The 12435-nt window shown below is 39.7% G+C and overlaps 1 long non-coding RNA gene across 1 annotated transcript; it reads left to right on the top strand.

Annotated features, from left to right (window-relative positions):
• Nucleotides 1-5760: 5760 nt before the first annotated feature.
• Nucleotides 5761-9375, top strand: LOC104592106 (uncharacterized). The gene is made up of 3 exons (XR_016083912.1): nt 5761-6175; nt 7676-7871; nt 8006-9375. It is a non-coding gene; the product is annotated as an uncharacterized LOC104592106 (long non-coding RNA).
• The last annotated feature ends 3060 nt before the right edge of the window (nt 9376-12435 follow it).

Raw genomic sequence — 12435 nt, forward strand, 5'->3', positions numbered from 1 at the left:
GTTGGTAGTTCATTGCTGGTTAGGGCTGTTCATGGGTTGGGTTGGGTCGGTTTACTGAGATTTTTTCAATCAACCCGACCTGGTTGGGTTACCTGAAATTGAAATCGAAACCGACCCTGTGTTAAGCAAAACTGATCTGGTCGGTTTGAGTCGGGTTGGGTCGGTTTGGATCGGTTTCAGCTCTAAGTTCAACCATGGTAATAAATTGATAGATTGGAGAAAGAAGACTGAAATTTGACATAAAAAAGGACACCTAATTCTATTAGAGAAAGAAGACTGAAATTGGTAGGGGGCGGACCAAGTTAGAATAGAAGTTATCAAGAAAATAGAAAGTCAAAGAGAAAAAAGACTGAAATTTGTATATTTCAAGAAACCTTCTAATCTAAGTAAAAAAGGACACTTAATTCTAATTGTAATTGGTTGCTTATTTGGTGTAAAAGACCATAAAAACTAGGATCCTTTGATTATTTTCTTTAAACTTTTCCAAAAAAATTCATTGTCTAATTGTCTTACAATACTTGCCATTAATGTCATTCATAACTAGAAGACTAGAAATTAAGTTAGGTTGTAAATAGGATAGAGACAACTTAGTTAAGTAGGTTGTAAATACTAACTAGGAACTAACTACTAACTACTAAATCGATTCGGTTCGGGTTGGGTCTTCTTATGAACAGCTCTATAGTGTTGGTTTTTAAATGTATTATAAGTTAGCTTATTGGTAGACACCGGAAGCAAATAGAAATATAGAAAATTGATGAAAACAAATATGGGTTGTTCTTGCACCCGTTCCATTGAGTGATTGGAATATTTAGAGTTACATAAGTTTGAGTCCTATTAGACTTGATACAATATTAGGATTAAGTAGGATAGTCTCTATCCTTATGGTATGATAGGTAGAGTCCTATTTGGATTAGATGTCTCATTGCTAATACGCCCCCTCAAACTCAATGGGTGATGATGAACAATGTTGAGTTTGGATTGCAATAGATGAAATCGAGATCTATGTAAGCCCTTGGTGAATATATCTGCGATCTGATCTGTAGAAGACAAATGACGACCAGAAGAAAACAAGCAGTGACACAATCTCGTATGAAGTGATAATCGATTTCGACGTGCTTAGTACGTGCACGAAAGACTAGATTTGCTGCAAGGTATGCCACGCTTATATTATCACACTAGATCGTGCGAGGTTGAGAGAGAGAGAGAGAGACACCCAATTCTTTGAGCAAGGAGTAGAGCCATACGATTTCTATATTTAAATTAGCAAGGGAGTGGAATTCAGCTTCAGTACTTGATCGAGCGATGGTAGGTTGCTTGTGAGCACGCAAAGATATTAAATTGGAGCCTAGGAAGATAGCATACCCACCGGTAGAGTGTCATCATCTGGGCCACCAGCCCAATCAGCATCACAATATCCATTTACGGTGTAATAGGAATTATGGTGAAAAAATTAGAGCAAAATCAGTAGTGCCCTTTAGATAGCGAAGAATGTACTTGACAAGATTCCAATGCCCAGTGGTTGGTGTCTTAAGAAACTGACATGCTTTGTTCACAACAAAGGAAATGTTAGGCCTTGTAATGGTGGCATATTGTAGTGAGCCAACAATGCTTCTATATTCAGTTGGGTCTTCAAGAGGAGTACCATCCAACTTGGAGAGTTGACTATTGGTTGCAATGGGAGTGGTGACAGGTTTGCAACCATCGAGATTAGCACGAAGGAGAAGATCCATGATATATTTGTGTTGAGAAAGTTGAAGTCCACAAGAGGAGTGTGTGACCTCGATGCATAGAAAGTAGCTTAAATCACCCAAATCTTTGCTGGAAAAGTGAGAAACTAGCTAAGAAATAAACTGAGAGAGAGAGCAAAAGCATCATTGCTAGTAACCAACAAGTCATCGACATAAATTAACAAATAAATAAGAATGCCATCTTTGTTGAAGAGAAAGAGAGAAGAATCAACATTAGAAGCAGTAAAGCCCATATGCATAAGTCGACTACTTAATTTAGAGAACCAATCACGTAGTGCTTGCTTGAGTCCATAAAGAGCTTTATGGAGTCGACAAACATGATTTAGGAACTGTGGATCTATAAATCCTTATGGTTGGCACATATAGACTTCTTTAGTGATTTCACCATGAAGGAAGGCATAAGAGATATCAAGTTGCTGAAGAGGCCACTGTTGCATAAGAGCAACGCTTAGAATAGTCCTTATGGTAGCCGGTTTGACCACCTGGCTAAAAGTTTCGCCAACATCAATACCTTGTAACGTTGAATAGAACCATCTGCAATTTGTTTTACACGATATACCCACTTTGATCCAATAATATTCATGGAAGAATGAGGAGGGATTAGGGTCCAAGTTCCATTTTTCATTAAAGCATTGAACTCATCACACATTGCTTGCCACCACTCTATATGTTTATTAGCTTGTGAGAAACAAGTGGGATCACTAGGTATGCTTGCATGGTAAGCAAGAAGTGCCTCAGAGAGGGGGTACCTCGTGGTAAGAGAAGTTGAGGCACGAGTTTAGGACCTTGTAACCATAGTGTGAAATTGAGTGGGGGTGGGATAGGTTTCAGTATTTATCATAATAGATTCCAACATTCATGTCTTTGGGACTGGAGAGGAGGATAAAGGGGATTCATGTCAAGTTACAGGGGAGGGAGGTTGTACAAGTGGTGGGGTAGGTGGAGGTGAGGGGTATGATGGTTGAGGAGGAGAAGAAAAAGGAGCAGATATGTATGTAATAGTAGGTGGGGAAGATGAAGTAGAAGAGGGAACTAAAACAGATGCAAAAGGAAAAGAAGACTGCAAAAACAACACCTCTACTATTTATAATGCGACCAGTAGAGGGATCCAAGCAACGATATTCCTTATGAGAAGTACTATAACCAAGAAAAACATGGAGAAAGGATTTGAAATCAAACTTACGCTTATTATATGAACGCAAATACAGATAACAAGCACATCCAAAAACACAAAGAATGGAGTAGTCAGGGTCTTGTTTAAACAAGAGTTGGTATGGTGAATTCCCTTGTAATACGGTAGTGGGAAGCCGATTGATAAGAAAAACAGCAGTCTGGACTGCGTCATCCCAATATGTGATGGGCATAGAGGCTTGAGAGAGTAAGGCTAGCACGGTTTCAATAATGTGAGCGTTATGCGATGGTGTATGCCAAAGTGAGCAAGTTGGGTGGAAATAGAGCGATACTCCCCTCCCCAATTGAATTGAAATTGTTTAATTTTGCAAGAGAACAAATTCTCAACATACATCTTGAAACATAAAAAGATAGGTAGTGTCAGAGTCAGTTCGAAAGTCATAAAAGAAAGAAAGAAACAGACAGAGAGAGAACAACCGAATGGTGGGTGTGACACCTTTTTGTCGGTCAGCACCCTAAAGATATATTTATATTAAGTTTGTAAAAGAATAGATATGCCCTTAATGCATAGGAAAGAGATAATACAAAGAATAGATATACAATAAAGAAAAGTAAAAATACAAAAATAGACCTACGACTAAATTTCACTCTCTACACTCCCCCTCAAACTGATGCCTAGGAATAAGCATCAGTTTATCCATGAGAAATAGATGTCGAGCCCGTATCATTGCTTTAGTCAACAAGTTTGCTAGTTGGAGCCCAGAAGAGACATGAGGATACCCTCAAGAAGGAGATCGCGAATGAAGTGGCAATCAACTTCTATGTGTTTGGTACGCTCATAGAAGACGGGGTTGGATGCAATTTTTATTGCACTGATATTGTTTGCATAAAGAGAAACAAACAATGATGGCTCATTTAGTATTTCAAATAGAAGAGCCCGTAGCCATATGATCTCACTACACATGGAAGACATAGTCTTGTATTCAACTTCAGTGGAAGATTTGGACACAGTATCTTGTTTCTTGCACTTCCATGAGATAAGGGAGTTTGCTTAGGAAAACAAACCAGCCAGTAGTGGACCGTTGGGTGTCAGGGCATCCAACCCAATCAACATCTACATAAGCCACAAGATGAATGAGAGATGATGAAGAGAAGAATATCCCATGTGACAGTATGCCTCGCACATATCTTATAATCCGATGAATTGCAGATAAATGTGGTTGTCTCGGAGAAAACACAAACTGACTTACTATCTGAACTGCATAGGATATGCCTGGCCGAGTTGTGGTGAGATAGATTAAACTACCCATTAGCTGATGATAAAGGGTAGGATTTTCAAGGGGAGACCCATCATCTTTGCTGAGTTTCAGGTTCAGTTCTAGTGGAGTGTCCACAATCTTAGAGTCACTAAGATTTGCTAGTTTAACCAGATTGGCCGCATACTTTTGTTGATTAACAAAGTAGCCTTGAGAAAATGAGCTATGGTCTGGTGAATAACCATAACGGTTAGGTGGTCGAGAGATTCTAGTGGAACGGCGTAAAGTGGGTTCAGGAGGAAGGTTAGGTACACTTACTAAGGGAGCTGGAGTGACTAGATCAACAACTGGAGGCGGAGCAGAGGGGGGATGGAGACTGAAGAAGGCCGTTGCTTCTTGAAGTATGTCTGAAGTTGCTGTGGAGGTGATAATGGAATATTTGAGGTGCCTTTAGAATCAAAACTATGTAACAAGGAAATAGAAGGAGCTAGGAATTTCACAATATGTTCAAAAAAGACACATTTTCAAGAAAGACTACATCACGAGAGATCCGAAGGCGATGAACCAAGGGATCAAAGCAAAGGAACCCCTTATGTTCAGAACTGTATTCCATGAAGGCACACAAAGTTGCTTGTGTAGTTAACTTTGTACGTTCATGGGGTGGAAGGTGGACAAAACAAGCACAACCAAAAACTCTGAACATGATAGATCTGGGGGTTTGTGAAAGAGAGATTGAAAAGGAGAGGAGTTATTTAAAACAGATGATGAAAGACAATTTATGAGATATACAACAGTGCTGGCCGCCTTTACCCAAAACCAAGAGGGTACATGGGAATCTTATAAAAGGGTTTTGACTACACTTAAGATGTGCCCATTTTTCCTTTCTGCTACCTTGTTTTGTTGTGGGGTGCCTGGACAAGATTTCTGGGGTTGAATTCCATGTTGTTTTAGGTAGTTTTAGAAATCTCTATCAATATACTCTCCCCCTGAATCCGATCTTAACACACGGATTTGAGCATTAAATTGGGTAATTACATAGGTGTGAAAGTGTTTAAAAACAATGTACACTTCAGATTTCTTTCGAAGAAAATAAGCCCAAGTAAAACGAGTGCAATCATTAATGAAAGTTACAAAGTACTTATATCCCAACTGTAAAACAACTAAAGATAACCAGACATCATTATGAATTAAATGAAAGGGAATTGTTGCATGCTTAGAATAAGAAAGAAATGGTAAAATATGACTCTTACATAAACCACAAGTAATGCAATATTTATTCACATTCTTAAAAGAAACAACAGAAACAGGTAAATTACTAGAAGCAAATAACTGATCAAGTTTCTTAGAAAAAGGATGGCCAATACGTCTATGCCACAGATGCCAATCATTGTTACAATTAAAAGGTCCAGAAGTAAAAGTAGTAGAAAGCAAACAAGAAATAGAAGCAAAAGCAGTCTTATTCTTCTTAAACTCCAAGGCAACACTACAAGAAAAATGGTTTTTAACCACGGTTTTTGGCAACGGGCAAAAAACCGTAGCTAAACACTATATTATAGCAACGGAATTCTTTGCCCGTGGTTGTAAATTGATTTACTTGCAACAGGTTTGTCACGGTCCTGTAATCCGTTGTTTAAACTAACCTACTGCAACGGTACCTAAACCAGACCGAAGCTAATATTTGATAAAATGCTTAGGACTGTGGCTACTTGGGGGTTAACGCGCGCTCCCCAAAATTTTGGCCTGCGTTCCCTCCGTTCTCTCTCTCCCTTTGAACCCAATGACCTATTTCTAAACCTCCATTCTCTCTCTCTCTCTCTTGTTGCTATTCCTTCCCCGCTTTTGTTTTCTCTCTTCCTTTCCCCCTCTCTCCTCCTCTGTCATTCTCTGTTGTCTCCTTTATTTTTCCCCTCTCTCTTTCTCTCCTATGGGTTTGCAAATAAAAGGTGTGCATACCTCTATTTCAATAGAGTCTCATTTCAATAAACAGGCATTGGGGTTTGCAAAGTAACGATGTGTAAAGAAAGTGTAAATCTGAAAAGCGTAAGTTACTACCTTCTTAGATCAAACTCTTGTGTTGTTTCCTTATACTTTACCTAAATCTACAAGTGTATTTGTGTTATTTGATTACTGTGCATTTTAGGAAGTAACTCAATTCTTTGTGGGATTATATGTGTTAGCCGCTCAGAAAATGCCTTTACTTCTTAAGTGATTAAAAACTGATAAAAATTTACCATGATGGAAAAACTATAAACTAATAAAATGTTTCCTAAATGATGGTATAAGGTTCATCAAAAGAGTTATTAGAAGGTATTCTATGAAGATTCACCATTGTGGTTTGTTTTCCATATTCTATTGTCATCTTCCGAAGGCACAATTGAGCCCTATAAAGGTGCACGAAGATGTATTTTGGAAGGTCAGTCCAGATGAAACCAGAATGAATAATGGAAAATCAAAAGATTTGAAAATAAAACAGTTTTTCATATTTTGAGCCAATGCATGTCCTTACAATGTTCATGGCTGAGAAATGTAGGAATTACTTGAACAATTATGCTCTGGTGTTTTAGGAATTTTTCATTTACCCCTATAATTTCATTAATATATATTTTGTTCATTTACTTCAATAACGGTATGAATGTATTGATCTAAACAGATGAAGATTATATGTTTGCATATTTTGGATATGATCCATGGGGTGTCATTCATTCCATGATTTTTTGGATAATTTATAAGATCAGAAGAGCTTGTTAGTAACTAAACAAAGCTTTAAAAATATACAATCATGTCTAAAACCAGATAGTGGCTAGAAAAAATAAACTCTCAAATAGAAAAGCCCAAACCAATTGGGCCTAAAATTAGCCAATAAGACCTCTCTTAAATACTGTTAAAAATTCTTTTCTCTAGAGACCTGGATTTTCTAATGTATTTATCAAAGTTTAGTTTCACAACTTGAGGGGGAGGCGTCCAGACTTGGTTGAGCTCCTACTTGACTGAAGGTGAACATGCTAAGTGGGTCCATCTCTAGATAATGTCATCTATATAAAAGTCTAGCGCTCGGATTTTAAGTATCTCTAATGGTGATGATATCCATCGGCCCTTTTGTCAACTATTCCTTCTATCACAATATTATAACATTTGTTTCCATCATTTTTTATTTTTTCACTATACTAATATTACAGTTAAGTAACATACATATATAAAGCCAAAGGAGTGTCTAATCATGTATAGAGAATAGCAATTAGTTTGGTAGTTAAGCACACTTGTTAATTTTTCTTTTGAGTAAAGCATACAGGCCAATTGGGTTGGGAGAGGGTTAGAATGCAAACTACAGGCCTGGGCAGGGATTTGAATAGTTTTAGGTCCAATCTCACCAACCCAATTATATAATTATAAAAAAATAAAGGTGCCTAGCTATTTTCAGTCAAGTTTATCATGTTATCATCACACATACAAAATAAGCAACTTATTAATAATATTATCAATTATGTAATTTATTGACATAAATTGGGGTTGACCTAACCTGAGCTTATATGTAACTTTTAGTGTAGATGGAGTCTGGAGATGATAGTAGCAATACTGGGCCGGCAATATATCCCTCAAGGAAGAACTGGTGGAATTTCTTCAAGGATCAAAACTAACCTTTTCATGGGCTTGAATGGTTTGATGCTAGAATTAAGCTACCAAGTGGTGATTACTTGCTAGTGCTCTATTTCAGACCCCCAGGCCCTTTAGATTGTTGGTAAGCAAAGGTTTGTCAATGTTGAGATAGCCAATATTTCTAAGTTTTCTATCATATTTATGGAATTGAATTGGCTTCTCTTGGGGACCATTGATTGTAAAATTTCATTATGCCAAAATCTTTTTGTTGAGCAGAAAAGAAGAAGAAGAAGAAGAAGAAGAAGAAGAAGAGAGAAGAAGAAGAAGAGAGAAGAGGCTGTAGACTTAAGGCCTCAAAAGAACTGCTTCATGCGAGTGAAACATTTGTATTTATACTATACTGGCCGTACAACACAAAAGGACTACAAAATTACAAAAATACCCCTACGGGCACTAAACCTACGTACAATACATATAATACACCTGTCAACACTCCCCCTCAAGTTGGAGCATAGATATCAATCATGCCCAACTTGTCACAGAGACCTTGGTGTCTGAAATGATTTAGCCCTTTTGTAAAGATATCTGCTAGTTGGTCTTCAGAGCTGATGTATGGAGTGCATGCTTCGCCTGTGATGATTTTCTCTCTGATAAAGTGCTTGTTAACTTCAATGTGCTTTGTTCTATCATGTAGTACTGGGTTGGCAGCGATACTTATAGCTGCCTTGTTGTCACAGAGAAGAGTCTGAAGGGATGAGAGATCCATCCTATGGACGCCCAAAGATTGCGGAATAAGGGGCGAATTTCAAAAATTTTTCTCTCCCTTCAACTGGGAATCGTATTCCCTATTTAGAAAATCATATTTTCAAGGATCAATCTTGAACCATAAACTGAACCAGATCTGAACCAAAAGGAGTGGGAGAGGATTATACCTGATACGGAGAAATACTTTCTTCCAATGGAGGTGTTCACGCCCAAGGAAGGATCCAAAATCTGCTCCCACTGAAGATGGCGCAGTGAAGGATGGAGCAGATTCAACAATGTTCTTCAAAAGAACTTGACCCTTCACAAGAATCAACTGGACGACTTGAGTATAGCTCCAACCAATCTTTTCCCTAAAATATTGAAATCAAGATCTAATCTTGATTGCTCCCAAGAACTGGAGATCGAACTGAAGGAATGGCAAAAGCAGGAAGGTGGCGGCAGGAGAGAATTTGCAGTATGCAGGAAATCTCTCAATCTCTCTTTCTTCAAAGAGAAGAATGCTATGGATGTTGTTGTGTAGTAGGCTGCCGCCCCCTTCCCCTTTTATAATCTCAAAAGGGATAAGCTCCTAATCAGATTATGAGCTGCTAATCCAAATCATATTTGGGTTAGAAGTCCCTTAGTGATAAGAGATAACCCTTATCTTATCTGCAGATAAGATCAGCTGTCTCCTAATCTAATTAGGAAGTTTCCAGATCTAAATCTTATTTAGATCATGGACTCTCTAAGTGGATAGGGTCTAAGCCCAATCGTTTTAGCTGACCCACTTCAGAATTCGCCCCCTTTAAATGACTGATCAAATCAACCCAGTTCGAAATGGGCTTAAGGCCCATTTAAGGTTATGTACTCAAAAGGCTTCCAAATTGCTGCCCAGTTGGGCTTCCTTGTATGGCGTGGGACCCAAGCATTGATCTACACATCAGCCACATGGGTTCAGCCCAGCCTTTGTAACAAGGCCTGGCCGAATGCACTGCTGAAGATAGTGTACCCCCTGAAACCCATCAAATGAGCTCTATGGGCCCAACACTTACACTAAGTGGTCCCTGGGCCAAGCCACCTTGTAACACCCAGGGACTGTGGGCAGATGCAAGATTAGCCCATCAGGCATTATCCTCAATGGTCTTACACTTAACCTCTCAGCCCATAATGATCATACACTGCCCGACAAGAGAGGACCTCTCCCTCGGCTGCAAGGAACAGTGTTGCACTCTCCACTTATATGGATCCCGGGAATTAAAACCTTCTTGCAAACAATTTAGAAACCATACATATATACTTTTATATCTTATATAAAATATATTTTGCAAAACAAATCTCAACGGTTGAAATCGGCTGCCGGCAGTCTTGGTTTCCATCAGTGAGAGTGCATCCCCGATCATTACCTTTGTCCGACAAAGGGGCTGATCCTGTCACTATGATCACCCACTCAGATGAATTCTCGGACTGTCCCAACATACCCAGGTTTTGACCCCCGCTAAGGATCTCATTGATTGGTACATCAAAGACAGCCCAATCCGACACCTAGTGTAGTATCATAATCGAGTCTAGGGGTCGGGTGTAACTTTCCAGTTTTGCCCATCAATCTCCAAGGTCCAGGGCAATACTGGAAATCTGGTCCAGTTCAAAGATTCAATTAATCCTACACTGTATGTGCCTAGGGTCTCACCCTGGCAGCTGAGACAAGCCACCCCAACCGACTTGGTGGCACTACAGTGTCAGCCTTGTCAGGATAGGTCTCCCCAGACCGACCCACTGGCTGTGAACATTCTAAACTAACACGAGTCTCATTAAGTGTCCAGTTTAAGGGTATTACACAGAAACATACCAAGGGAACATGAAGCAAATATGTATATTTATTCATTTACAATAAACTCATAAAGTACATCATTCTGATTGAAGCTAAGGGCATACAAAACTGTCTAACAGAGTCATGGGTTTGTCAACTGGAAAACCCAACTCTCCCAATAGATTCTTTATCCACATACCTTCGGCTACTCCGTGTGCCATTGCACGGTACTCAGCTTCAGCACTGGATCTAGCTACCACGGTTTGCTTCTTACTCCTTCAAGTAACAAGGTTCCCTCCAACAAAGGTGCAGTAACCACTAGTAGACCTTCTGTCACTTTGAGATCCAGCCCAATCCGCATCTGTGTAAATTTCAACTCTCAAATGTCCATGTTTCTGGAATAGTAAGCCAGCACCCAGGAACTTCTTAAGATACCGTAGTATTCTCTCCGCTGCTTCAAGATGAGTGGACCTAGGTGCATGCATGAACTGGCTGAGGACACCAACAGCATATGCTATGTCTGGACGAGTCATAGAGAGGTACAACAATCTTCCTACAAGCCTCTGAAATTTCTTCACATCCTTAAGAGGTTCACCTTGGCTGTCACTTAACTTATGGTTGGGGTCAATGGGAGAGTCAGCTGGTTTAACCCCAATCTTTCCAGCGTCCTTAAGCAAGTCTTGGACATATTTCCTTTGGGAGATGAAGATACCTTTTTTTGATCGGGCAACCTCAATTCCAAGGAAGTATTTGGCGGGTCCTAGATCTTTCACTTCGAACTGAGTGGCAAGGAAGCCCTTCAAACTTTGAATTTCATCCTCCCAGTCACCAGTAACAATTATGTCATCCACATATACTATTAGGGCAGCCATTTTACCTTCTACCCTTTTTACAAACAGTGTGTGATCTGACTGACATTGCTTGTATCCCCTCTGCTGAACCGCAATATGAAATCTGCTAAACCAAGCTCTTGGTGATTGCTTCAGCCCATATAAAGACTTCTTTAACTTGCACACTTTCTGTTCACTTCCTTGAGCCAAAAAATCGGGGGGTTGAACCACATAAACTTTCTCTTCAAGATCACCATTCAAGAAGGCATTCTTGATGTCGAGCTGATGTAGATCCCAATTCAGATTTGCAGCAAGAGAGAAAAGTACTCTAATAGAGTTTATTTTGGCAACAAGGGCAAAGGTTTCTGCATAATCAACTCCATATACTTGAGTAAAACCCTTTGCCACTAAACGAGCTTTATACCTCTGCATAGTTCCATCAGCCCCATGCTTAACAGTGAACACCCATTTACATCCAACTGGAACCTTACCCTTAGGGAGATCAACAAGTTCCCACGTGCCATTCTTATGAAGAACATCAATTTCTTCCTTCATGGCATTTGTCCATTCTGGTACTAAGAGAGCTTTTGCCACATTCTTGGGAATAGGGATACTGTCAATGGAGGTAAGGAAGGCACGAAATGAAGGTGAGATGTTCTCATAGGAGACAAAGTTGGAAATGGGGTGTTTAGTGGTGCACAACCTAACATCTTTCCTGTAAGCAATAGGAAGGTCAATATCATTAGCAACAGGGAGGTCAGGACTATCATGGGGAGTCAAGTTACCTGAGAGAGTATGATCTTCCCCCGAGGAGTTTGATGGCACTTGAGGTACAACTTTTGAATTCTCCATAGCTCTTGAACTTGGTTGGCCTTTATGACGACGAGAAAAGACACGGAAAGGTGGAGGATTAGGAAGAGAAGGTGGAGAAGAAGAAGGATTAGGAAGTGGAGGAAGCTGAACCAGTTTCTCCTCATGCCTACACTCCCCCTGAGGAGAAACAGGAAAGAAGGGCTCATCTTCAAAGAAGGTAACATCCATGGAGACATAGAATCTCCAAGAAACATGATCAAAGCAACGATACCCTTTCTGAGAGAATGAGTAGCCAAGAAATATGCACGGGATAGCACGAGAGTCCAATTTCCCCCGGGTGGGAGAAAGGTTTTGGACAAAGCACCGACAACCAAAAACACGAGAAGGGATAGAAAGAAGAGAGGCCTTAGGAAAGAGAAGCTGATGTGGGGCTTTGTACTCTAACCAACGAGAGGGCATTCGGTTAATGAGGTATGTAGAACAAATGACAACCTCAAGCCAAAAACGTTTGG

The sequence above is a fragment of the Nelumbo nucifera genome, chromosome 3 (genome assembly GCF_055504915.1).
Source record: "Nelumbo nucifera cultivar China Antique chromosome 3, China Antique-T2T, whole genome shotgun sequence".
Lineage (NCBI taxonomy): Eukaryota > Viridiplantae > Streptophyta > Magnoliopsida > Proteales > Nelumbonaceae > Nelumbo > Nelumbo nucifera.